Below are 25,335 nucleotides of genomic sequence, written 5' to 3' on the forward strand. Positions count from 1 at the left end.
AACCAAGAGCCAAGGCAAGGGCCTTGCCCAAGAATTTTATTAGCATCCTGAAAGGCAGAGACTGTGCCTCTGAAGCCTAGTGTTCTCTGACTCTTTATATCTACATTAAATGACTGAGATTGTCCTTGTGTACTTGGGTGGATTGATGTTATTCTAAAGCATGAAATTCATTTCAAGAGGGAGAGGGAGGATTAAGTTGGAAATATTTTTCTATTGAAAAGAAAAATTAAATATAAGTGGAAATGTTTTCATGAAAATGTTTTTATATTTCGATGTTTCCCCAGAGCACTCTGATCCCAATACATCACAGGACTCTGCTAGATTAGAAGGAATGAAGGTAAAATGAATTTAAATAAAATTGAAACTGACCAGCCAGGCTTTATTCTCCAAATCTCATGAAACAAAGCTGAGGGGAAAAAAAAACCCACAAATAAACCAAAAGAAGAAATAAAAACTGAACTAAAAAATTTCAAATGAATCTCAATTTTATTCCACAATGTTTAAAGTCTAGTTTATTTTCACAGCCATGAAAGCTTCAGAATATCCAGCCACTTGATAGAACCATCGAGTCTTTCTTAGTTGTTTTCTCTCAACCATTTCCCCTTGCATGTTAACCCACAGTATTCACAGAAAATGTGTGCTTGTCTTAGAGTTCTTAGGTCATTTTGAGTGCTTAGCAGTTACTAATAACCATCATCAACCTAAAAATGTATGCAATTAGTCAGCTGGTCTAAGTGATGGTGTTGCATTTTTAAAAAATGTGCACATCCCCTTTATTTGCCTTAAATATGACAGGAAAAGAAAAGTACAGGACTTAGTTAAGCGCACAAATTCTTTAGAAGGAAAGTATTTTGCTAGTTAATCTGTGTCTTGATCTGTACTGCTAGTTAGCCACAAGCCATATGTGGCCATTCAAATTTCAATTACTTAAAAGTAAATAAAATCTGTAATTCAGTTCCTCAGTAGCACTAGCCACACACAGTGCAAGTGCTCCACAACTGCGTGTGCACTGGTGATTACAATACTAGGCAGGACAGATACAGAGCATTCCATCAAGGCGGAAAGTTCTATAACAGTGCAGGTCTAGATGGAAGATCAGAGCTGTGGGCTTTGAGTATTTACTTTTGTTTTTACAAATCTTCACAAAGTGGCTTATCCTGAAATTTGGAGGCCTTTTTAAAGCAGTACCTTTCCACTTTCATACAACACTCTCATAAGCAACTTAATGCACAAGTCAAGGCACAAATCCAATGCATATTTTCTCTTCAACATCATCTCCAGTTGTACTTTCTCTTGTAAAATGCTTCTCTTCCCTAACTACAAAACTTCATACCCCAAACGAATAGGATTCCTGTTGACTACAAAGAAAGGGGTTAACTGCAAAATAAAGGGGAAATCATTACTTTTAGATGGAAACACCTTCCAAATTAACATGTAATATTACAAACACAGCAGGTTGTACTGAAGGCTTCTCCCTCTATGCCCACCATTGCATTTCTAATCCTGGAATGTCTACATTCCCTGCCCAACAGTGAGCTCTCTGTGAGCAGAAAGTAAGTGCTCTGTTTGCTGTTTCACACCCAATATAAGCATAATGCCTGGGACAAAACAGATGCTTAGATTTTTGTGGAGTGATTAAATGAAACTTACGAAGAATGGTATTTTGCTAAAGAACAGCAAACATCCTTTTAGAGCTTGGATTCAATTCTTTATATTTGGATAGCAATCCACCCTTTATTTTCAAACTTAAAATAACTCAGCACATTGATTCATGTAAGTAAAGTATGCTACAGTTCGATAACTTTTGCACTTAGCAATAGTTAAAGAAGGGTTACTTCTTCTAAAAGGTTATGTAATAGTAATCTATGTAATAGTAATCTATGTAATGATAATGTATAAGCTGGTATTTATTGCACAGTTAAAAGTCAGGCTCAGTGCTAAGCATTTAACGTATGCTATTTCATCTGCCTTTCACCTGGATATTTTCTCTGCTTTGAGGAAGAAAAAAAGAAGGCTTAATAAAATTGAGTGACTTGTCTAGGCCACAAAGTTATAGATATACCATGGAAAAGCTGCAGTTCTGAAGACCCTGGACCCTGCCAGTAATATTGCCTGGTTATACAATCCCTCCTTGGGTCAGGAAGACTACAACTGTCCTCATTGAAGGAGGGCTATGGCTTTGTATTTTCGTACCCCCAGAGCTGAGCACCTGCCCACAAATGTTTGCTGAATAAGGTACAAGAGTCCTAATGGCTTAGGACTCTCCAGCACAGAAGGCCCCCACTAGAATTACAGAAGTAGGCAGAGCTCAGAACCCCTCACCACTCCCCAAACAATAGCAATGAGAAATCACTGTGATTCTGCTCATTATATAGTAGCCTCATATGCTTTGGCCACCATGTCACAGCTTTCTCTGGATCAGGGAATGGCCTGCTTCTGCAAACTGACCAGCTGTGCAAATCTGAGAGGAAGCTGCTATACTTCAAATATTATCATTTTCTTCATAGTCAGTACTTCAAATAACCCCACTATTTGAAAAATATAAGAGCGGAGTCAAGATGGCGGCCGAGTTGAAGTAGGAATCTGTGCTGTGTGTAAAGCCGGACGTCAGCGTCCGGGCCTCCAACCGCGGTTACAGGGCATCTGACTGGAAATTAGACCAACCTGATTGGACCGGTCGTCTCCGAATTACTTCAAAAGGAAAGATTGCCTATATCAAACTCGAAGATAAAGTTTCAGGAGAGCTCTTTGCTCTGGCACCAGTAGAACAATATCCTGGTATTGCTGTGGAGACAGTGACAGATTCTAGCCGCTACTTTGTAATTCGGATCCAGGATGGTACTGGTCGAAGTGCGTTCATTGGCATTGGATTCACAGATCGGGGAGATGCCTTTGACTTTAATGTTTCCTTGCAAGATCACTTCAAGTGGGTAAAGCAGGAATCTGAGATTTCCAAAGATCTCAGGAAATGGATACTCGTCCCAAGTTGGATCTAGGCTTCAAGGAAGGACAGACCTTCAAGTTGAGTATTGGGAACATTACAACCAAGAAAGGAGCTGCTTCTAAGCCCAGGACTACAGGAGCTGGGGGCCTAAGTTTACTTCCTCCTCCCCCTGGAGGCAAAGTCACTATTCCCCCACCATCTTCCTCAGTTGCCATCAGTAATCATGTTACTCCACCATCTATTCCAAAATCTAACCATGGAGGTAGTAATTCAGATATCCTTTTAGATTTGGATTCTCCTGTACCTGTCACAACAACAGCACCAGCTCCAGTTTCTGCAAGCAATGACTTGTGGGGAGACTTTAGTACTGCATCCAGCTCAGTTCCAAACCAGGCACCACAGCCATCCAACTGGGTCCAGTTTTGAATGGCATTGCAAGACAGTAAGGACAGAATTGAAGAATAAAAATGACGTTGAGGGCACCAATCTGTGAGGGAGGTTAGGAACCCCTTCCCTCCCCCAAACCAAAATTAATGGACAATCTTCTTCATAGCTTTTCCATTATATTCAAGATGATTTATGTCACTCTTCTATGTCATTACTTGCTATACAGCCAAGAGAGTGTCTGTTATTTCCTGGTGATTACCAATGCAGGAGAACAGTAGATCTTAACTATACTTGTGGCTGGCTATGCAGGGTTCAAAAGACCAGTGTCTTTTTGAGGGGAAATGACCTTTAATCTGTAAAATTTTTCTCCATCTTTTAAATTCTTGAATTTATTTTAGAATCATCTCATGATCCTTGTGTGCCTCTTTGTGAAACCCTATTTTACAATTTCAGGGGAGACAAAGCCTTGAAACTTTCTTTTCCACTAACCCAAGACTCTAAAAGTGGATGGGCTGACCTCAGTATTTACAGATTCAGAATTTTGATAAGGGTACGTTTGGAGAAAGATGGGTATCTTGGGTCTCTTCTGTATAGACTCCAGGCTTGTCCTATTCAAAGAACATCCAGCGCTAGGTGCAGCTCCATCGCCCTCTTGTGTGTTTACATGTCTTTTCCTATGATAAGAGGGTTGTATTGGTGGCATCACTACTGTTGTGTTTATTGAATAGTGCAACATCTTTGACATCTTTGGATGTTTCTGGGATGGAGGAAGTTCAAGGGGCTGTGCTTTCCAAGTTATATTCCATAGAAGTGTTTAATTTCTTGCAGCTCCATCTCACTGCTGCATTTGAAGCACAGCATTAATTTATGTTCACCCCTTTATTTGACCTAATTTGAAGAGTTGTGTTTTTAACCTGATCTGTAGAACAGAGAGGTTGAAAGCACTTAAGTCTTATTCAGTACCCACATTGCTTTGCTGCCTGGGTATCTGACCCCTTTCCATAAGCACTTTTTTTTTCAATCCATCTGGCTCTTCAATAGAAAGCTGCTATTACATATATTGTCACTTATGAAGGATGTTAGAGAGTCACAGCTTTATTGTGACAGGTTTTGTCTTGGACTTTGATACCCGCTAGCTAGGGTATCTTAAAAGCAAGTTGCTCTCCCTTCACTTTCCTTTCCCTCTGCCCTGCCATTCCTTTTACAATGCTGTGAAGACAGTTCACCTCCTCAGATGAATGGGCACTACCTATTTTGTTTGTTAAAGGGCAATTTTGAGAATTAGATGGGAGGATGTAATTACTTCCCTTAGCACCTATTTGGAGATTTACATTCTGGCTGAAGGGGGATCCTTATATTTAGTTTGAAAATATATTGTTTCTCCTGGATTCCATTCTTAACTCTTTCTAATTTTGGGTCCATAATTTTCATTGCTTCCCCTTCCAGGCAGCTCTATTCTTGCAGAAGCCATGGCTGGACATTTTAAAATTCCAATAGAAAACACTAAAAAGAAAGTCTGTAGAATCACTAGTGACTAACTATTGGGAACCTATTTTCTCATCTTCCTCCATGTTGTGTTCTTTGTATTCTCAAGATGATAATATATTATGTATTTGAATTGCTGAAAAATTGAAAATGAAGTTTAAGATATATGTATTTGCGTATGCTGTATTGGTGCAATAATGGTAATTAAAAATATGGAAAATGAAAAAAAAAGAAAAATATACTTGACAGTGATTTTAGCAAGGACTAAGTAATGGTCAGACCACTCTGCCTTCAAGGGGCTTAGACTTTCCTGTTTGGCCCAATTCCCTCAGATTAGAGTTTCCAAAAGTTTGACCTATGAGCATTTCTTTAAGGCTATTCAATTATTTATTAAATGTTTCTTATATTCATGCTCCTATTTGAATAATACAAATACTGCTTTTCTACAAATATGTTTGCTCTTAAAAGTTGACATGATAATATCTGATCATGCACAAAATGAGCATTTATTTTCATAAAAATCTCTATTGATGAAACAACAGGTCCTCAATTAACACATATGAAACACTAATTTTTTATCAAATCAATACTTATAAAGGGCTTTGCCAAGTGTGAAGTATAGAAGTATAACAAAGGGCATCTGTCCTTATAGAGACGAGGTAAATAAACATTAATCAAGTCCTTGGAAAATGATTTTACATAATTCCCAGTTATTCTCTTCACAATCCTATACAGAAGGTAATATCTCTATCTATGGATAATAAAAAAAACACCTTCAATAACTCACACTTCCCAACTGCCTGTTAGGTATAAACTAGAAGCCAAGCACAGTTAATCCTTACAACTCCCAAAGGAAGAGGTATTTATCACCCCTGCTCCAGATTAAGAAAGAAGGGCTCACAGGTCTTCCCTGAGTCCCAGGCACCAGTGCTGTGCTGAGTGAAATAGTGAAGACACACAAATAGTCCAGCTGGCTCTCCAATCATTAAGTGAGACTGCTTTCACTTTGACCTGGGGACACATACACAGAAGGCTAATCTCCATGCAAGAAAAGTCAACCATGAGACCACAGGTTGATATCATAAACCCATATCACTGTTCCACAGGCATAAGACTGATAAGAAAAAAGGGGGCAAGGGACTAGCACAGTGGGATGTGAAGGGGTTGTCTAAAGTTGGTTCTAGAACATGGGTCACTCCTCAGTTTCCAGAACTGGGGAAGCAAGATAAGATTCTCTGTGTGTCCTTGTCACAGTAGCATTTGCCAATCTGGTAGAAGGCAGCTCGCTTTTATGCACTGGTGGAGTGGGGAGATGGAGAGGGAACAGAGGCAAAGGCAGGCTAAAGTCATGTTAGGCCAGGGTCTTTGCTCTGCCTCATGCAGGAAAGGGGGAACCAGAACACTGGGGTGGGGAATTAAGTTGTGATTCAAAACTTAAGTCACCAAAGAGCAGAGCAGCCAGGGCTCTTCATCCCTCCCACCTCTGGCTTATTTGAACAGGAGAAATCCATTTGGCTTCCAGATCTGCTTGCCCTGGCATTCTCCAGCAGGGAAACATGCTTTGGTTATTCAGACGTGACTTACTGGCACTTAGAGGCTGTTGGCATGGAAAAACTGAACAGGCTGACCTGGCCAGAAAGGAGAAGGTGATACAGAAACCCAGAAGAAAAAGTTCAACTTCCCACGTAAGTTAGCAGGAGGCTCACATGAAGGGCCACAGAGGAAGGAGGGGGAAGATAAAGAAGGCAAAGTTCTAGCTTTGGTACCTCTTTGGGTCCAGCAGGGTGCCAGGTACATTCCTCTAACATGTTTCATTGTGCCCTTACCTGCATCACTGCTTCCCACTTAGGCAGGAGATAGAGGCTAACAGAGGTAAGCTCAGAGGAGGCAGGTAATAAACAGGAGCCAGAGTATATATCATTATGACACACTTCATTATAGTGTCTTTCTGCCTCCAATCACTTGCCCAGTTTATAACTTCATAAGGGGATGTGGCACCAGGAACTTCATGACTCTGAGGCAGAACTCTGTCCCAGCTCTGGACTTCTTAACTTGCTGTCATCACATGATACAAATAACGGCTCTTCTCAAATCAAGAGGCAAATGATGAATATATTCCTCCCAATAATAGCATACTATGCATTAATTTAATTACTTAAAAAAAAATCCCTGGAGGGCAAAGTGTGCAAATGGACAACTGGAAGAGTGTGAGAGAACAAGATCCAAATCAGATACTGTGGACATAATTTGAATAGGGGTTTTACTGGAGCTTAAAGCTCATAATATGCACATTATGATCACCCCAGGCCTTATATTTACATCTGTAACATACCTTTCTCCCTTTGCACTCCCCAAATCCCATCACCAGGACATTTGGGGAAGTTCAGAAGCTGCAGGAGTTGCAAGGCGCACAGGGTTCCATCCCTTTCCCATGGCTACACCTCCATGGTATGCCTCTGCAATTCCTACAAACTAAAAACCAACCCAGAATCACAGGAGAGAAAGCCTATCCTCCACTGTGCAAGATAGAACCTCAAAATCTTCCTTTTTATGTTAACAAAGCTTCTAGCAAAATATCCCAAACAAGTCATCTTCATAGTTCATTTCTCCAGTCTTTTTAAAAGAAAAAAATTAAACAGGAGAGGATATCATCTGGAATAGCAGCTTCTAAAAAGGGACATTTTTGAATTGAATGCCACATGCTGTATTTTGCCATCTTGCCTCTGCTTCCTGCTTCAAGCCTGTGTAACAGAAAAACCTCAGGCATTGGAGCTGTTCCGGGCCACGCAAACTCCACTCCGCATCTTCCAGGCAGCTCTGTCGCAAATAATTCATGTCCACTACGCCCCTATCACACTGAATACAACCACATTGTGCTGCTGGAAATGGGAAACCTGATTCAGATCACAGAAGAAGGTAGAAAAAACATTTAGTTCAACACAATACTGCCTTTCAAAGGGGGAGGGGAGGGGAGAATATCTCAAATCTATAAGTGGGCAAAGGATTTAAGGCCAATCTGGAAGAAAACAACCAAATAGCATTCCATGCAATCCAAACCAGCAATAACAACAAAAAAACTATCCAGCCCTTCCAGAGCTATGCCTGTTTTAGCTGTAGTGTCCTAATCAAAACCAATCCAGTCCTTCTGAGCAATGTAAAGAGGAAGGAGGACATCTGTAGAAAATGGTGCATATTGATAATACATGACTCGTCCCACATGGACAGCAATAAAAGAAAAACAAGTCTGCACAATGTAGACTCTTTTACTCTGTGCTCACCAGAGAAGAAAAATAAGAAAGCTAGAAAAAAGGGAGGGAAACAAGGGGAATGAAGAATGAGGTGGTAGTGGTGGTGATGGGAGGTGTGCCATTGCCCTGCATTATTTTTGTAAACAGCAGCCTGTAATGGCCACGGTTAGAGAAGGGAAAACAGACATGGAGGGAAACGTGTTTACAACTGCAGGGAAGGGTGGGAGGCGGAGGGAGGGATTCCCCGACTCTGCACTCAGCCCGCTCCGCTCCAGTGGGGCCCCAGGGCTGGGTCGTGCTTCGCCCCCCTTCCAGCTTTCTTGGGAGTGGGGGGGAGGCATCTTGTTTATAGGGAAGGATACTCCTCCTCTGCTCTGGTGATCGCGTCCCTAATACTCCTGCTGCATCCTTTCGGGATGCCCGCTTGACTGACAAGTGTTTTAGCCAATTGCCACCCGGGCCTCACGGAAAGGTGGAATTTCCCAATGAGCCGATTGGCCAACAGGAAGGGCGGGTCCTAGTGATTGGCGTTTTATTCGGAGTAGAAAGTAGTAAACAACCTTAGTCCAGGGGCGCCAGGGAGGGCGCAAGGTGCCAGCTCTCTTTTACTGGCGCAGGGCTGGGAGCATACTAAACAAAAGGAAATGCAACCATGGTTTTTTGGAAGAGCGAGAGGGGGCGCCCCCAAAATCGAGCTTGAGTGGGCGTCCCCTGGAGTCCCATGCCAGAACTGCTGACTTGCAGCTTCATATCATTTTTGTTCTGTGGAAAACCGCAAAGGTTTTGTTTCTCTTGGACTCTTCTTCATCTTGGTGTTTAAAAGCTCCCTGAAGGGGAGCCATGACCAATTTAGTTTTTCTTCTCTCCCATACTCCTCCCTACTATCTTGAATGAATTTTTACTTCTGTCTTTTCCTAAGTTGTTTTAAATCCCTATACTAAAAATTGTTGCCGTACACAATGCACCATTAATGACACATGGGTACATCAGATGACCTATTAGACCTTTTTCCTCTCATGTTTCTGGAGCTGTGATCTCACTCGGATGTACCTGAGTTCCAGAGCATATAAAAACAGAAACAGAGATTGGGGCCACTTGACAAGCAGTAAGCAGTTAAGTTGCCTTTTCCTTAGAGGATATAGATCACCCAGCATACCAGATTGCATAGTGATTCTCTGGCTGGCTGGCTGGCTGGACTTGAATCACCATCCGTTCTTCATTCTGGCCTCAACATCCTTACAGGACCCCAGCGAAGTAAAACCTCATAGCTTCCAGCACGTAGCTGAAGTTCCCCCAAGTTAGGCAGCCCTCCAAGTGCAATAATCACCCTCAGAGGTCTATACTAACCACCAACCTGAGTGGGATGTAGAGATTCTTCCTGAGATTCTAGAGAAGCCATTCCCCATGCTGATAGATGACAGGGAAGGAGAACAAGGAAGATGGACCCTCAGGGTTCCTTGAACCTACATTCTGATGATAAACCATATTGTCATTTGTAGCCAGACAGCCAGACTGTTAATGTTTAAAATGTAAAGGGTACAAAGGGTTCCTTTGTAGGAAATAACATGTTATAAACTGGCTACCTGGGAGTCCTCTTTGCTAGTCCAGAACTGATGCTCTCCCTCAGCCTCTTGTGTCTCCACTGGAGCCTGTCCCAAGCAGTCCCAGGGAAACTCACATAGGATGAACTCAGTCCTCCTTGGTCCTATGAGCCTTACCCAGTCATCAATTCAACTGCCTCCCTCCCAGCCACTTTGTTCTTGTCCCAGGTCTCTTCCTAGGCCACACCTAACCTTTGCTCAGATTTTTTTTTTCTGCTTTCTAGACCTTACTGCTGCCTGTCCTGGAGAGGCCACTGTTCCTCCACAGCTTCCCCTGACCCAGCCAGCCCACTTTCTGCAGAACTACTCTGAAGTCTGTCTCCATAGCACTATATCATGGATAGAGCTTCTAACACTGCATTTAGACTCTGCTTGCTTATTTTTCTACTTCACTAGATCCTGAGCTTCCTGAGGCTGGGTATGTTGTTCTATTCAGATTTTTGTCTCTATTGGAGACATAGGTTCACCACAAACATTCACTCCAGGCTTATCAAACATTTACAACATACAGTTTTCATCTTCTCCACGACCCATCTCCTGGACCCCCCAAGTCAATTCCTCCTACCTGGTTCCTTACTGATAAGTTACCTACTGTCCCTCTTCTGCTCCAAGTGCCCAGACCCTTACTGCTCTGTCCTGAATATCTCACACTGGTTCCCTACGCATATGCAGTTGCTTTTAGGTATGCCATTTCCTCTGCCAGCTATATCTTTTTCTACCATCTCTGTCAAACTTCCATCTTGCCTAAAAATCACTATTTCCTTTGAACTTCTTCTACAAACTCACCCAATTCCTCTATGCCCCAAAGTATCTGGAAAGACATCCTTGTATCCTCCTCTCTCTCAGCAAAACATAGATACAGAACCACAGCTGGCAATAGTCTGCTAGAAGAACCTGGAGTTGAAAGGTCAATTTGTAAGGTGTTGCCATCCAGGTGTCTGCAGAACTGATATATTTCTGGCTTCAGAGGGCGGAAGCAGAACTGTGTTTCTAGCTTGTCTGTGCCACAGAATCCTCTCCTGCTCTGCAGTCTGAAGGCCTCCACTGAGTGACAGGCTTCTCATCCTTCAGGTCTCAGCTTAAATATCACCCCACATACTTACCTGCTGACTACTGAAACATAGACTTGTTTAATTTTCATCACTCCATTTATCATCCTTATCTGATCATTCATTTACTTGTTCATAGTCTGTCTTCCTCCCACAACTGGCAAGATCTAGGTGTTCTGAGAATCCTGGTATTCCACTGTGGGAACCCATCCACCGTCTCTGCTTGTATCTCAGTGTATCAAGTTATATGTCATTGTCTCTTATACACTCCCAAATGGACAGAGCTTAATAGTGGGAAAGAGTAAATTATTACTGATGAAATTAGTACTTTCAATAATAGAAATCAGCCCTGCTTTAAGCTTCTTATTATAGGTACTCATTTATAATGGAAATTGTTTTTGGTACAGGTAATAACTTTACATGGTTCAAAACCCAAACACACACACACACACACACACACACACGTATGCAAAGAATCTTTCTTGTCCCTTTGGCTTTTAATTTATGCTACCTTTTTTCAAATTAATGTATCCTGACTATAGTAGCAAATGAAAGTCTTCATTTTCTTTTGGCAGCTAAATATTCTACCATATAAATAAACTCTAATTCAGTGGCTCCCAATCATGCCTGCACATTGGAATCACTGAAGAGCAAACAAACAAAAATAACACAAGAAAATGAAATCTGTGTTCCATCTTTCAGAGATTGATTTAATTGGTCTGGGCTATGGCCTAAGCTTTGAAATTAAAAAGCAAAAATAAAAATAAATCCCATGTAATTTTAATGAGAAAACAAGTTTGGGAGACACTTCCCTAACATATTTAGTTCTTAATTGATGGTTATTTCTCACCTTTTGCCATTCGAAACAGCACTATTACAATGCCCTTGAATAGTCATTTCATTGTCAATTGTCATTTTACAAGTGTCCTACTGTTACTCTCAGGTAAAAGGCCTTACAAAACTGCTGAGTCAATGGGCATATATATTGAGATATTACTGTTCTTCTTTATAGATGTACTATATCACAGCCATGTGGGACCAACAAAGTACATTATCAGACACTTTATATTTTTTCTAAATGGTGAAAAAATAGTAGCTTGGTGTATTAATTTGCATTTCTGAGGTAAGTAAGATTAAACATTTTTTCATATAGTTAATTGCTATTTATATGTCTCTTTCTGTGAACTAATGGCTAAGTACTTCACCCCAAATCTAACTGAGCTTTTCGGTATCACTTTCTAGGAGCTCTGTTCTGTTTTGTTTTATAAACTAGGTAGATTAGCTCTTTGTCTGTGATGGGAATGTTTCCCCCAGTTTAGTATTTATCATTATTTATAGTTTTTGACCATGCAGAAGTTTTTTTTGTTGTTGTTGTTTTAATTCAATTTTTATTAACGTTTCACCTGGAGGTTAGCCCTGTGTATGTATGATGTATGGTCCAGACTTTTATTTCTTTTCTGGAGGGCAAAGGTTAGTCATGCCCCAATGCAAGTGGAGAATTCATCTTTATTCTACGGATGTGAGATGCTACATTTATCAGAGTAATACATCTGTACATGTACCTGAATCTATGTTTGGATTTTCTAGTCTGTTAATAGGTTTGGTCTGTCTCTTCATGTACTGACATCTTGCTCTTTTAATTATTTAGGGTTCCATGGAATGTTTTAATATCTAGTAAGGTGAGCACGTCTCATTGCTCTTGTTTAGAATTTTTAAATTTTGAAAACTTTTAAATACCATGACTTTACAATCAGTCTAATTTAAAAGAAAAAACTATTGGTATTTGAATTACATTAAATTTATAAACTAACTTAGAGAACTGACATCTGGTTAATATTGATTATTCCTATCTAATAAATATGGTATGTTTTTCTATTTATTTAAGTTTCCTAGCTACTTATAATATTGTTACATTTCCTCATTAATTTTAAGGTGTTTTTTTTTTTCTGAAAACAGAATCTTTTCTTCTATAGCATCTGCTAACAAGTTGTTGCATACTATAGGTTAAAATTGTTTGTTATTTCTAGCAAAAGATGTTCTATTCTCTACCTTTAAAAGAACACAGTGTGATGGAGGAAAAAATCTAAAGGTACAACTCTTTACAAACAATGAGGTCCTAATCAAGCATCAAAGAAACATGGTTTGAGTCAGTATTCACAAAAGAGAATGGAGTTCCTTAGATTTCTAACCCAAAAGATTCAGAGAGTTTGGGAGAAATTTGTGGGCTTAGGAGATAAAGATCTAACAAATATGGGAAGGTAGCTTAGTGGAACTTGAGGAAGATGGTATTGCCTTGGCTAAGTTGAGTTTATTAGCAATGCATATCTCTAAACCAGTTAAAATCCAACAAGAGACTGGCACCTGAGTGTGAACACAAACTGTAACAGGCTGTACTTCACCAAAGTTGTAATCACCCCAAAGCTCCACTAGAATTTAACAAGTCAAAAACAAGTTTCCTCTTCCATAGCTGTATGTTTTAAAGAAATGCCTCTTCTCAGCTGAAACTCCCCTACGCCCCCAAAGCTAGAAGCAACAACTTGAAACATCAGAGCCAGATGCCAGGCTCAGATCTCTTTTCACAAAGAATTCAGGGTTCATTTGTGGAGCGTCACTGGTTAACAGCTACAACTGCTAGCTCTTTTAGGGTCCACTTCAGCTTTCTGTGAGGTCACACTCTTTCTGGCCAGTCCCTGGCCAGTAACTGATCACGTCGATATCCATCCAACAGGAAGCTCCTCAAATGAGCACTTTTTTGCTCTAAGTTCCTCAAGGGCTACCAGAGCTCTGCCCAAGCAAAATCCTGAGAAGGCTCCTCACATCCATTATCTTCTCCCTCTTCCTTTTACCAGCCTCATTAAATCTTTCACAGCCCTAAGTCCATCCCAGAGTCTGCTTCTTGAAAAACCCAAACTGCAATAAAGACGTTTAGCAAATCTGGGGAGGAAATTAAAATCCCCATATAATGTAGGCACATACAGTTCTGAAAGTAGAAAGGATTCAAATCAAATGTTTCAGCTAACATGTACTTGTAAGTCTGGCTTCATCTCATTTTTGAAGTCCTCCAACTTTCCATGTTATCAATGAGCATTTACTAAATAGTGGACACTTACATGGTCGGTCTTATACAATTTAAAACTTACACATCTATCCTGGGGGGGCAGATATAATCATTGTCATTTTACAGACAAGGGGGACCTGATGCAGAAAGGCGACAGAAACCAGATTCAAATGCAAGCAGGCCTGCTTGACTATAAGATTTTTCCCCTTCCTATGGTACCCTGTCTAATACTTCTAGCTTGTCAGCCAGGGGGTTAACAAGCTGGTGAAAGGGCTGCGGTTGTGCTTGCCTAGCATGTTTGAGGCACTGGGTTTCATCCTATATTGTGCTCATCTATAACTTAAAAAAAAAAAAAAAAAAAAACACGGCAGCAGCAGCTGGTGAGTTTTTGGGCTGGCATGCCATTTCTGAGTGCTTCTGGACCTATACTAAGATGCCTCTGTAGAAACAGTGGACTCTCCTGTCTTTGCCTAAGAAGGGGATAAATAATTGGCAGCTATGGAATATGTAAATATATTCCCAAGTCAAGGCTATACTTCATTTTTGCCAAGCTAAAATAGCATTCATTCACACATTTGTTCAAAAATATCAAGAAAATATCTGCATAATTTTCTATGACAGCAATGATTCATGTAAATATTAAAACTAATCCTGGGTGAGTGGGTAAGCTACCCACTGGGTTTCAAACATCTTTTTTAAGGTGGCATAAAAGAATCAGTGTTATTCTTACTGAACTGACTCCCAGAATCCAGCAGTTCTGTCCTCTTCCGCACACTGTATCTTCCACAGAGGGACCTCTAAAAAGCCCAGCTTGAATGAAATAGAGAAGAGACTGGACAGTGTGCTGGTGGCCCTGCTAATGAAATGGACCAACAGACCAATCCAGAGCTACCCAAATTTAGTGGAATTACTAGGAATAGAACAGTCCTCCTACTCTAGTTAAGTTTCAGGCACAGAAGTGTCTATTATGTTTACTTATTTATTATTTCCAATTAAGTAAGGCCACACTGTTGCACCGGTACCTTGGGCAAGGTATAACACTGATGCATCCAGTGACACTTTTGATAAGTTTGATCAGAGAAGCAGCCAATACATGTAGATGTCTGCTTTTTATGCATGGCTTATACAACTAGCATAATCTAAAATTTTATAAGCCATTTGAAAGAATAAACTCTGATATTAATTTCAATGAGTTCATGAAGAGAAATGTATATATGAAGTCAAAGAAAGTTTCTTTCCTTTGGTCCTTGAAAAAATTATGAACATCTCTTTTGGAAAAATAAAAGTTAAAGAAGCATAGCATTGGCAGAAGTCATATGATGATACAGCAAAATACCACAGGGCAAGGCAAGCCAAGGATGTACATACAAATGTGGAGCCTTACTCAAGCTCATACCTCTAAACTTTTATTTTATAAAGCTGCCAATTCAATTTTATAGTACAAAAATTTTAGTCATTTAGTGTACATTTAATATGCACAATATCTACTATGAGAAGAGAAAAGATCTGAGAAGAGTTTAATAAAAAATACTACTTTGGAAGACTTACGGGCAAACAAGAGTTGGAGCACTAATCACTGTAATTTCTCCGTGATGATCACTAGGTGAGGCATTTACAAAATTGATGGGAACAAGTGATGATTCAGAGGCAGTAGTAAAGGGAGAATAAAAATTTGCCAATCAGTTGCAAGCAGAGTGCTGCACAGGCTCATCTCAAGGGATTGCAATGGGGTTGGGGGAAATGAATATGAGAGGGAGAGAGGAGACAGATTGACTCAGTTTCCAAACTGCACATGCACAAAGTCCTTTGAAGATTATCATGCCTGATCTGATCCTGAATCAGGGTAAACATATAATAACTACAAATCACAAGGAAAATCAGAATTATGTTTACTCTGTTGATAACACACAATGAATATGTACTGGAAGTATATTTATCCCTTTCCCTACTTGCAGTATTACTGACCACCTATTATATACAGAGTACTAAAAGAGTTTATCAAGTACAAGGCACTGCCCAGATCCTTCTAGGGTTAACAAGGTAAAATACAAACCCTTTGGTGGGTCCAGTACATTGCAAGTGCCTGGTGATATCTTTTGAGTTTTCTTTTTCCATCTTTCACTTATCTTCAGAGGTCTGGCTGTAGAATTACTAATATTTTAAACAATGCAAATGTAATTATAGTTGAAGCACATTCTCTAACAGAAGGAGTGAAAGATTGGCATTTAGAAGCTTCATTAAACTTTTGGCCTTTTCAAGGCTAAATGAATCTAGGGAAGACATAAAAAGTTCCTGCTGATTGATTTAAAAACAGTTTTTTTTTTTTTTTTGCAGTTAAAAGATCTAAATCTATGAAAAAAAGGAGTATTCATGATAATTTTAATAACATCTCACTTTCTCTCATTATTTCAAATTGTAACAATTCGAAAATCTCTTTATAATACAAATACATTCACATACACATGAACACATGTATACTGGTGTACTTATAGCAAAACAATCAATTTATTTACAAGTACACAGGCTTATTAGGAAAAAAAATGATTTAGTTGTATGACATGCTATGTTGTTCCAAACCAATTCTCAAATACTGTGTGGGGTGTGTGTAGAAAATTATAAAAGTGCTTTGGAGTATATAAAAATGTTCAGGGCTTAAAATATTCCTTGCTTGTGGTTCTTATTGTGATGATTTATTTAAAAGATAGAATTAAGTTATCATATTCTCTTTATCTTCCCAATTTATTTAGATTTGGTATCCTGTTCTTTCTCTGGAATTTCTTTCACTTTTCCTGTTGTCAGTAAGCTAAATTATTTTTCCTCCCACGTGCATAAAAACATTAATTTATAAAACACATAGCCATGTCATATCTCATGTAATTCTATTATACATTTCACCTCCACCCAGACTTTCTAACATGAACAAATAGATATTATTTACTGTAGTCAGAATGAGAATTATCTAATGCCACTACATAGCCATAAATTGATTTTTGATTAATGTTTAAGCAAAAAGCAAACAAACCCATCTGCTCTGAAAACAAACAAACAAAATGAAGCAGCAACCATAGTTCACAGGAATTTCTGCCAGTATGAGTAGGTTTCAGCTGCTCCTGAGAATAGATTCTTTTTCATTGCTATTAAGAAAATGTACTGCTGATAAGAATATAATTCCATATCTAGATGCCACTTCTTCTCTAGCAAGGGTTAATTTAATAGACTATTACTTAAGGTGAAATAAAAAGCAATGCCCTGCTGAAGAAAACTGAGAAGACTTGACACCAGTAGTGAATTTCTTGTCTCACTCAGTAGAAGCAAAAAAAAATTTTACATGGGTAATCTTTTTCTTTTACATGGGTAATTACATGGGTAATTACATGGGTAATCTTTTCCCATGAGTTGCCCCCTCCATGGGTCAAGTTATTAATGAACAAAAGCTTGGTATCCTACCTCACACAGGAAAGCAAGTGCTGAAAGGACTGCTTTTGAAAAATATGTTAAAATATCTATTCTGTATATATGGACTTTCCTTTCAGTGCAATCCAACTGGCAAAACTTACACCAATGAGAGAGAAGTAAAAACAAGAAAAAGGCTCTATTTCTATCATCTCTGGGGCTGCCTTGGTGTATGGCACATGGCACAGCTGACACTATGTTTGGCAGACAGATATCTTAGAATGATTTAGAGTCAATTACTGCTACTTCGATGATAGAGGACAGAGGATATACTGCTGTATTAGGCAGGACTTTCACAAACACAAAGGAATTGTCAATATTCCAACATTCCAGAGCAGGGTAGAAGGCATGAATCTAGTGAAAACATTTTGAACAAAAGTAAGCAGCAGAATCAGGGAAGGTAAGGAATAAAGGAATTATATGAGCATTTTTAGCAGCTAAACTGACACAAGAACACATATGCCAGTGAGTAAACAAAATATACCTTAATGTGCAAGAAAATAATTTAAGTTGTAACTTTTAAAATTAAGTTCTAAATCTGGTAACAAAAAGGCCGTGCTAAATATACTGTCATTTCACAAGAATACTCCAAATGAATGAGTCCCTTTACGACAGTATTTCCACTTAGGCTTACAGGACAATGTTTGCCCATATCCTATTGTACCTCCATAAAAATGACTGTTTCATTCTAAGAGGTTATGTCAAAATTGTTCTTTAAAATCTTACACACATGTAAACAAACACACACACACACACACACACACACACACACACACACACACGCCTGGAAAACAAGGTCTTTTGTCCTTCTTTGCCAAAAGACAGTGAGTGTTTACTAAAGACTAATGGTTCTGATTTTGTCTTCAGAAAAATAATTGCATGACTGACCTAAACAGGAGGGAGGAGAAGGGGGGAAAAAGAAAAGGAAAGAAAAAGAAAAACCCTTAAACAAAGATTGTTAACACATGAATTACATCAACCTTTTCTAATTACAACTCTGTATCTCATTATTCTTCAGGCAAAATGAGTACCTTAAGTTTACAGTGTCAGGTAAACAAAGCCTTTTGCAGTCCTTGTTTCACAAGTTTGTTTCTATAAACATTCCCCTGTCCCCCAAACCCAAATGCGCAGCACAATGGTCCTGTTGTTGAGCACAGCCTTGATTTCCACAGGACAATAGATTGTTTTTCTCTTAGCCCCTTTGGAGTAAAATTAGCTTTAATATGGTAGACTCTTCCTTATCAAAGGTGTAAAAACAAGAACAATATCAACATTCCTAGCATGGAATTCTATGTTTAGATTGTATAAAAATGGTAGGTACTTGGTTACCAGGTAGATGTATCTCTTACCTGTTTCTGCTTGTCTCTAGGTACAGAGAGGAAGGGGTGTGTTACTCCTCTCCACAGGGACAAATAAAACTAAAACAAAATAAAACATAGGCTATCACTTTGATAGGAGTGTATCTAGAAAGAGGATGCCAGGCGTTGTTCCTTTCTGCCAAGAAAGGAACATGACATGACAACAGTTCTCCCCAGAAAGCCAACAGTGGAGAAATTCCTTTTCCAGAAATTTCCAAGGAGCAGATGAAGTTCTTTATAAGCACAGAGGAAGGGAACCCCCATGTGCCAAGGACAAGAAGCAACCCATAGCTCCTGCCCATGTAGCTAATCACCAGAAAATGAGAAAGGGACGCAAACTCCAGTACCTGGCAAGGCAGACCATTTCTCAAATGTACCTGGTAGATGCTTCTACAAGTTATTTCTGTATTTTGAAGGCACTTAGTATGCAGAGTATTTGTTAAACACAGGCAGCATCCTCAGTCAAGATGTACCAATTCAAACTCCTCCCTGATGCTAGCAAATATGAACATGGGGCCAGATAAGGTAGACAAAAATCACACACTACCCAAATCTGAAGGGGATGTGGGAAACTCCTGTCACCACAAACAAGCTTTTTATTTTGTTTTGTTTTGTTTTTAGTTCATCTCAATGAAGTCAAGGTCCCACTAGTGCTTCACAGTACAGGGCTCCAGTGTATGGACTTCTATTGTCCACAGGAAAACCCCCTTTTTGGTAGTCTGCAGAAATGTACTAGGTAACTCATTAGGATAACAGTTAAGACTGTTTTTTTCAACATACACCCACACTTTCAAAAACAACTTACTGGTAGAGCAAGGCCTCTAAAACCTTCTCTCCCCTACCTTCTCTTTCTTCTAAAGGTTACAACTAATTTGTTCCCTAGGTTAGATGATACCAGAAGAAACAGGACAATATAAAAAGCATATTTTGCCACCACAGAAAGCAAAACTTGAAGGCAGTCAGGTTTGATAATAGGACATGCTGTTTTTGCAGTATCTCATCACCAGGACCCTCACATCATGTGCTTTGGGGCTCATTTAACACACCCCACTGGAATGCCTCCACTGAACTGGTGAGAGCTCCGCAACAGCCCACCCACTCCAACTATGCAAGCAACAATATCCAGGAAGGACAGAAAGGAATGGAATATGCAATTAAAACTGTGAGGAAGAGTGACTTACATAGGCAAAAGTTAATAAGGGCCATGCCAAAGTTCGGTGGAACAACTGAGCTTCCAGAAGGGACTTGAAAAAAGACTAAGAGCAAAATAAATAACATGGTAAGTGCCAGAATTACATCAGAAGTTTTCTTTAAATGATAGCAGACAAATTATTTTCTTTCCCAAATGAAATAAGACCCAGGGACCATTTGAGTTGACATCCACCCACTGTATGATGTGGCAAATGCTCAGGTGGGGAGCACTGGGATAATCACCAAACTGCATCACTGCACTGGCAGGAGACTGCTAAAGAGGCAGGTGTGTGAAGACTCCTGCTGAGTGCCACTTCCAGCGAGGTGCTGAGGAGGCCAATGAGAGAATGAATGAAACTAGAGGTTCTCAGGCCTGCTATCAATGAAGGCAAAGAGGACATGAGGGCTGTTGCATCTTAGTGACCAGTATCTCTCTACCACCCAGGACATTATTTTTGCCAGGAAATTGAGAAAGAAGAATACGATGTTGTGATAAGGAAAGGTTGTTTTTCTTTCTCCATTCTCTACTCAATGATAATAAAAAAAAAAATCTTAAATCTGAGTGGGTTTGAACTAATGTTTTCATATCTGAGACACATAGGAATGAGCTGCTGCTTACAGCCATCCGAACTATCTACCCAGATTAAGTGTGTAAATATGTGTGCAAGTTCTGTGCATGCATGCGTACATGAATATGATGGTGGTGGCTAAGGGTTGGAGGGGGTCTTCTATTAAGAGGTAGTAGAGAATAGGGTCTAAGATATATATTCTGGAGCCAGAATGACTGGGCTTAATCCCAGGTCTGCCATTTACTTGTGCTTCCTTGGTCAGATTACTGAACCTTTTTGTGTCTTCCTTGACTTTCTCATCTCTAAAGTGGGAAGAATAATTGTATCTACATGAAAACTAAGTTGGTATATGCAGATGGCTTAGAATAGTACCGGGCATACAGCAAGGGCTGAATAAGTGTCAGTTATTATTGTCATCCAAGCATAAATCCACTAGCAGCAGGCATGAAAATGAGTGTTTCTGGATGGTTAACAAGCTACAGCTTGGCTGATGATGCTGTTTGTGAAACTCAGTGAGCGGCCTCTTCACGCCTTAGTTGCCCTCCAGTCCTCCTGCCCTTGGTGACCTTGGCAGGAGTTTGAGGTTGAGTGGGGACTAAGACAACTCAAACTCTCCCAGCAAAAGCAGGAGCCCTACTGCACCCACAGACCCTAAGGACCATTCTTGTGTTTTTCCAGGGTCTGCTGAGTTGTCACAAGAGGAAAGCAAAGGGGTAGGAGGACAGAGCCTCCAGCAGTGACAAGGGAGTCCAGCACCTCCCCCAGATCCGCAGCCAACTGCCTCTTGGCTGGAAGCTTATTTAAGTTGTCCTCTGTCCCATTTTTGAGGCTCTATAGGGATGCTCTGGGCACCAGGACTTAGGAATAAATTGAAATAAGTGAAGCAAGGGAACACTCTGATCAGATCAGCCTGTTTCACACTATCCTTTGACCTCAGAGTGATGGAAAGGTCCTGATGGACAAAAGCATGAGACAGCCCCATGCTCTAGGAGCACAGGCTCCAGAAAGTCATGCAGGAGCCTTGCCCAGTTGCAGACAGGGTTTAAGAAAGTAAATGTAGGCATCTCTACCATTCACTAACTATCTGTATTCCAGTAAGTCCTAGACTAGTTTTAGTTCCTTACACTCCAGCTAGCATTTCTTTCTTTTTTCTCTTTTTAATATCTTTATTTTTATTGGTTTTTATGTGGTAGAGCGTTTGCCTCACATGTGTGAGGTACTGGATTCCATCCTCCAGCTAGCATTTCAACAGCAAAATCTGGAGGTAGAGGCAGAGGATTTTCAGGATCATGGGTTAGTTTTCATTGCTTTACATGTAGGATGCAGACAGCATTTTAATTTTCAATGTTCTAAATATAGTTATTTGGCCACCAACCCTGCTGAGGACTCTGTCTTGATCCTGTACCTCTAGTAACTGTGCATCAATAATATATCATTATCATCACTTGGAAGGATTTATGGCAACCTATCTCTCTTATCTCCTTGCAGAACAGGCAGTCTTTTAAAAATCTGTGGTAAGTCCAAAGAACACAGTTAATTGAAATCTACAGATAATCTTAGAAATTCCTTTCAATCAGTAATGTCAACTTCCTCTCTTTTTCTAATCATTAATTTGTACTTCTGATACAACTCCAAAGAGATACATCTCATTTCATTCATTGATCTTCTAACCCTCTGGTGCAGACAGCAGCAAGCAACTGAGATGGTCAACTGCTGACAGCTCCAGGTAAAAGCAAGTAAAGATCTGAGTGATATAACAAATTGCTAGTGGCAGAAAATAAAAAGGCTAAGATTAGAAAATCTACATTCTTTCTATTAAAAGTAAATAAAAAAAATCCAAAGTGAAACCCAAACCTGTCCAATAATATTCTACTAAATAAAGTATGTTTGTAAAGAAGCAATGACCAAAAAAAAAAAAAAAAGGAAGAAAGAAAAAAATCAGTATCAGAAAGACTCTCGGGCCATAAAACACTATTTTAAAAATGCTCTTTTGAGGGCTGGGATCATGGCTCAGTGGTTGAGCGCTTGCCTCACATGTGTCAGGCATTGGGTTCAATTTTTAGTACCACATATAAATAAATGAATAAAATAAAAGTTCATCAACAACTTAATTTTTTTTGTTAAATGCTCTTTTGGACCTGGTAGTCCAACAAATCCAAATCAGAACTGAGGTCAAGGTATTTTGTAGAGACTCCATAAAAGGTGAGGAAGACATTGTTGAGATCCTATAGATTCATTCTTTAGATGTTTGAAAGACATCTCCATTCTTTACAAGTTACCCTCAGTCCACTAGAAGTTACTTGGAGAAAAGTGTGTTGGAGGGAGTGCTCAGGGTTGAGAAGGGATAGCCCTCTTCCTTTCAGGAAAACAAGCAATGAATAAACATAGCAGGAGGCAGAAAATTCCCACTAGAGCACAATAGTAATAAATATTGCAGATAAGCTCCATCAGAGTATTCCGACATTGGTGAGTAATCCAGGGCAAAGTAGTAAATGTAGAAGAGAAACCTAGCAGACTCCATCTCACCCAGGTGGTCAAGAGTAATATCACCCAGCCTCACCCTGATATGACACACTGAGGAGGATGCTATGTCATTCCTGTGGGAGTCTTCTTCAAAATGTTAGACTGAGTCAAATGATGAGAACTATCAGAGGAACCCCACACTCTTGTGGAATGAAGAGCATCCTACAAAATAACTGATCAGTAATCTTCCAAAGTGTCAAGGTCATGAAAAAGCAGGAAAGCAGGGGAACTGTCACAGATGGGGTGAAGATAGGCAGATTTGGTAAATAAATGCAATAATTTCACTCTAGAACTGAAAATAAAAAGGACATTAGTGGAAAAACTGATGAAATTCGAATAAAGTCTGTAGTTAAGACTGATGAAATTCGAATAAAGTCTGTAGTTAAGAGTATTGTGCCAATGTTAATTTCTTGGTTGTGATAATTGGATTATGGTTATGTAAGATGTTAACATTAGGGAAAGCTGGGTGACATTTCAGGAACTCTCTGTGCTGTTTTTCAACTTTTTTGTAAGTCTAAAATTATTTCAAAATAAAAAGCTAAGGAGGAGGGGAAAGGAGGAGACTGGCTGACTATTCAGTTCAGTTTATCCCCAGCGAGAGGGGTCATCCTCACTATGAAGTTGCTGGTTTGGGTTCTAGCTCTGGACTTTCCCCCACTTGATGGATTTCATAGCCTTCAGTACCACTGATAATACCAGTTGAAATTCACACTGAGTGGAGAATGAAGAACATGAATGAAGAAGTTATGCATGTGACACTGAGGAAAAGAGAAATTATGTATGAGAAAACTTAAAAATTCTAAATACTTTATGTCATCCTCCCAACCCAGTCACCCCCTCCAAAGGCCAACTACCCTTCCCAGTACATCAATAATTTGTCTAGAGCCCCAAACAAACACTCTTTTTTTCAGAACTTGTCTTTGTAGAAAATGCAGTAACAAACTTTTATTAAGTTACTGAACGGCACAAAGACTTTGTTTTACAGGAGTCAGTTCCAGTGTGATCTGGGAACCAAAATCCTTCCCAGATCCCAATCATACCCAAAGAGGCCAGGATCTTTCTGATTCCTTTGTAACTCTTTACAGGGTGAAGCCATGTGACTTGTTTCAAGAACTGTAACTTTTTCTTACTCCTTGACCTGCCATATTTTAACTTTCCTAAACTTTAGGGTATTCACACTGGTTGCCAGGGTTCATCCTTGGGGTGGACACAGGGTCTTGAAATGACTATGGAAGCCTTCCCTCTATGGAGAAAAACAATTGATTCCTAGAGGAAATCTCTACTTAAAGTCACATTTAAAATCACCCTGTCCCCAACCTCAATAACTTTCTTTGAAAGATTAAGAATAGAAAAAAGATGAAGGCTTCTCCTTTGCTGGTAAGAGTTAGTGGTAGGAGGACCTGGTGTTCTTTCCAACCAGCCACCTACACATAATAGCAACAACAATCTAACAGCTGTCATCTCTCAGCAGTCTTCAAATCCTCTGTATGTGTGGGCGTTGTGTGTTCTCTTGTCCTGGTCACCTAAAAAGTCCAAGGTACTTTTAACAAATGGACAGCTCAAACGCTCTGTCTCTTTCAACCACAGATAAACATCTAGGTATCTAAGTGTGCCCTCTGGCCCTACTTCCAACCCCCAACCTAAAATACTGTTAACTGTGACAACAGTGTAGACACAAGTCAGAGTATGTCCACTTAAGGTGAGGGTTTGATCTGCCTGCTAGTTTATGAGGATGACTTAAATGCCATCCCACAATTAAAATCCTTCCAAGTCCAAGTCCAAGTACTGTCTGGCTTGACTCACCTCGCAGATCTGCAAATGGAAGGATGTTCAGAAATGCCCACCTAAAAGAAATTACTTTGTTTTAGGATATTTCTGATAACCCCCAGAGTTTGATGTCTTTCTAGCTTGATTTATTCCTAAAGGACTGGAGCCTTATTGAACCTATATATAAATTCTGGTGGAGTGAATTGCTGACTTACGCAAAATAAAGGTGAAGTAAATGTGAAGGGAGAGTTGTTTTGTGTGTTGTTGTTGTTGTTTTTTTACCAGAATCTGATCTTTTCAAAAGATAACGCACACAATGCAGAGCATAGGTTATACTGCTAAGACTGAAAACTTCCATTTTTCCTAAGTGCAATTCCCCCTAAACATGGATGATAAACTGTCATGGCCAGTGGAAGTGATTCTACCATAAACTGCATGTTTCTACCATAAACATTTCTGAAGTCCTATTGTGTGCCTGGCACCATGGTGATGTGAAAGTATAAAAAGAGTCCAGCTTATGTTTTCTCAAATCTTACCAAAAAATCCAGGGGAGTTTGAGCTATAAACACATAACTACACACAAACTGTTACATGCTATGGAGACAGGACGGATTAATTTATTGGGAATAGGGGAGAAGAGTGATAAGGGTAGAGAAGGGTTTTAATTAGGAGATGACATTTAGTGTCTCTTCATAAGCCCAG

General features: G+C 39.7%; 1 protein-coding gene and 1 pseudogene across 1 annotated transcript in view; one reads left to right on the forward strand and one right to left on the reverse strand.

Moving 5' to 3' along the window:
* Igf1r (insulin like growth factor 1 receptor) overlaps positions 1-25,335 on the reverse strand; it is a 292,619-nt gene that overhangs the window by 93,441 nt on the left and 173,843 nt on the right. The window lies entirely within an intron of this gene.
* Positions 2,559-3,472, forward strand: LOC143394255 (adaptin ear-binding coat-associated protein 1 pseudogene; annotated as a pseudogene).

Source organism: Callospermophilus lateralis, chromosome 3 (genome assembly GCF_048772815.1).
Source record: "Callospermophilus lateralis isolate mCalLat2 chromosome 3, mCalLat2.hap1, whole genome shotgun sequence".
Classification (NCBI taxonomy): Eukaryota; Metazoa; Chordata; class Mammalia; order Rodentia; family Sciuridae; genus Callospermophilus; species Callospermophilus lateralis.